Source organism: Arachis ipaensis, chromosome B8, assembly GCF_059453495.1.
Source record: "Arachis ipaensis isolate K30076 ecotype BB chromosome B8, ASM5945349v1, whole genome shotgun sequence".
In the NCBI taxonomy this organism is placed as follows: Eukaryota; Viridiplantae; Streptophyta; class Magnoliopsida; order Fabales; family Fabaceae; genus Arachis; species Arachis ipaensis.
Genome location: NC_142443.1, coordinates 95,663,009 through 95,665,431, shown reverse-complemented (window position 1 = coordinate 95,665,431; position 2,423 = coordinate 95,663,009). Strand labels below are relative to the sequence as shown.

At 42.4% G+C, this 2,423-nt stretch overlaps 1 non-coding gene across 1 annotated transcript; it reads right to left on the bottom strand.

Annotated features, from left to right (window-relative positions):
• Nucleotides 1-236: 236 nt before the first annotated feature.
• Nucleotides 237-340, bottom strand: LOC148548904 (small nucleolar RNA R71). Its single transcript, XR_015898624.1, has one exon. It is a non-coding gene; the product is annotated as a small nucleolar RNA R71 (small nucleolar RNA).
• Nucleotides 341-2,423: the final 2,083 nt, after the last annotated feature.

Here is a 2,423-nt window from a genome sequence, read left to right as displayed (position 1 = left end):
ATCATGGACTTCCATTGGTAGATCCTAATCAGTTTCTAGCTGAATTCTTGCAAATCTGTGACACTGTCAAGACCAATGGGGTTGACCCTGAGGTCTACAGACTTATGCTTTTCCCCTTTGCAGTAAGAGACAGAGCTAGGACATGGTTGGACTCACAACCTAAAGAAAGCCTAAACTCTTGGGAAAAGCTGGTCAATGCTTTCTTGGCAAAGTTCTTTCCACCTCAAAAATTGAGTAAGCTTAGAGTGGAAGTCTAAACCTTCAGACAGAAAGAAGGCGAATCCTTCTATGAAGCTTGGGAAAGATACAAGCAATTGATCAGAAGGTGTCCTCCTGGCATGCTTTCAGAATGGAGCATCATATGCATATTCTATGATGGTCTGTCTGAACTGTCTAAGATGTCATTGGACAACTTTGCTGGTGGATCTCTTCATCTGAAGAAGACGCCTGAAGAAGCCCAGGAACTCATTGAAATGGTTGCAAATAGCCAATTCATGTACACTTCTGAAAGAAATCCTGTGAACAATGGGACAACTCAGAAGAAAGGAGTTCTTGAGATTGATACTCTGAATGCCATATTGGCTCAGAACAAAATATTGACTCAGCAAGTCAATATGATTTCTCAGAGTCTGTCTGAAATGCAAGCTGCATCAGGCAGTACTAAGGAGGCTTCCTCTAAAGAAGAAGCTTATGATCCTGAGAATCCTGCAATAGCAGGGGTGAATTACTTGGGAGAACCCTATGGAAATACCTATAATCCTTCATGGAGAAATCATCCAAATTTCTCATGGAAGGACCAATAGAAGCCTCAACAAGGCTTCAACAACAATAATGGTAGAAGAAATAGGTTTAGCAATAGCAAGCCTTTTCCATCATCTTCTCAACAATAGACAGAGAATTCTGACCAGAGTCTCTCTAGCTTAGCAGCCATAGTCTCTGATCTATCTAAAACCATACTAAGTTTCATGACTGAAACAAAGTCCTCCATTAGAAATTTGGAGGCACAGGTGGGTCAGCTGAGTAAAAAAGTTACTGATCAACTCCCTTCTAGTGCTCTCCTAAGCAATACAGAAGAGAATGCCCAGAGAGAGTGCAAGGCCATAAACACGTCCCACATGGCCGAATGCATAGAGGAGGGAAAGGCAGTGATTTCCACTGAGGAAGACCTCAATGGACGTCCCCTGGCCTCCAAGGAATTCCCTAATGAGGAACCAAAGGAATCTGATGCTCATATAGAGACCATAGAGATTCCAATAAACCTACTTCTGCCATTTATGAGCTCTGATGAGTATTCTTCCTCTGAAGAGGATGAAGATATTGCTGATGAGCAAGTTGCTAAGTATCTTGAAGCAATCATAAAGCTGAATGCCAAGTTATTTGGTAATGAGACTAGGGAGAATGAACCTCCATTGCTCATCAATGAACTGAATACCTTGGTTAGGCAGAAATAACCTCAAAAGAAACTGGACCCCGGAAAGTTCCCAATACCTTGTACCATAGGCACCATGACCTTTGAGAAGGCTCTGTGTGACCTGGGGTCAAGTATAAATCTCATGCCCCTCTCTATAATGGAGAAACTAGGGATCCTTGAGATACAAGCTGCAAGAATCTCACTAGAGATGGCAGACAATTCAAGGAAACAGGCTTATGGACTTGTAGAGGATGTCTTGGTGAAGGTTGAAGGCCTTTACATCTCTGCTGATTTCATAATCCTGGAAACTGGGAAGAATATAGATGATTCCATCATCCTTGGTAGACCCTTCCTAGCCACAGTAAAAACTGTGATTGATGTTGATAAAGGAGAGTTGGTCCTTCAAGTGAATGAGGACTACCTTGTGTTTAAGGCTCAAGGATCTCCCTCTGTAACCATGGAGAGGAAGCATGAAAAGCTTCTCTCAAAGCAGAGTCAAACAGAGCCCCCACATTCAAACTCTAAGTTGTTGGGAGGCCATCATCTTGCTCTGAGTATCTGTGAGGCTCCATGAGAGCCCACTGTCAAGCTATTGACATTAAAAAAGCGCTTATTGGGATGCAACCCAATTTTATTCAATTATATCTATTTATTTTCCATTGTTATTTTATATTTTCTTTAGGTTGATGATCATGTGAAGTCACAAAAACAACTGAAAAAGCAAAAACCAGAATGAAAAATAACATTAAAAATAGCACACCCTGGAGGAGGAGCTTACTGGCGTTTACACGCCAATAAGGATAGCAGAATGGGCGTTAAACGCCCAGTCTGGCACCATTCTGGGCGTTTAACACCAGAAAAGGGCACTAGACTGGCGTTTAACGCCAGAAAAGGGCAACAAGCTGGAGTTTAATGCCAGAAAGGGAAGAAAAGTTGGCGTTAAACGCCAGAAATGGGCAGCAACCTGGCGTTTAACGTCAGGATTGGCACTCCAAGTGGCATTTACATGCCA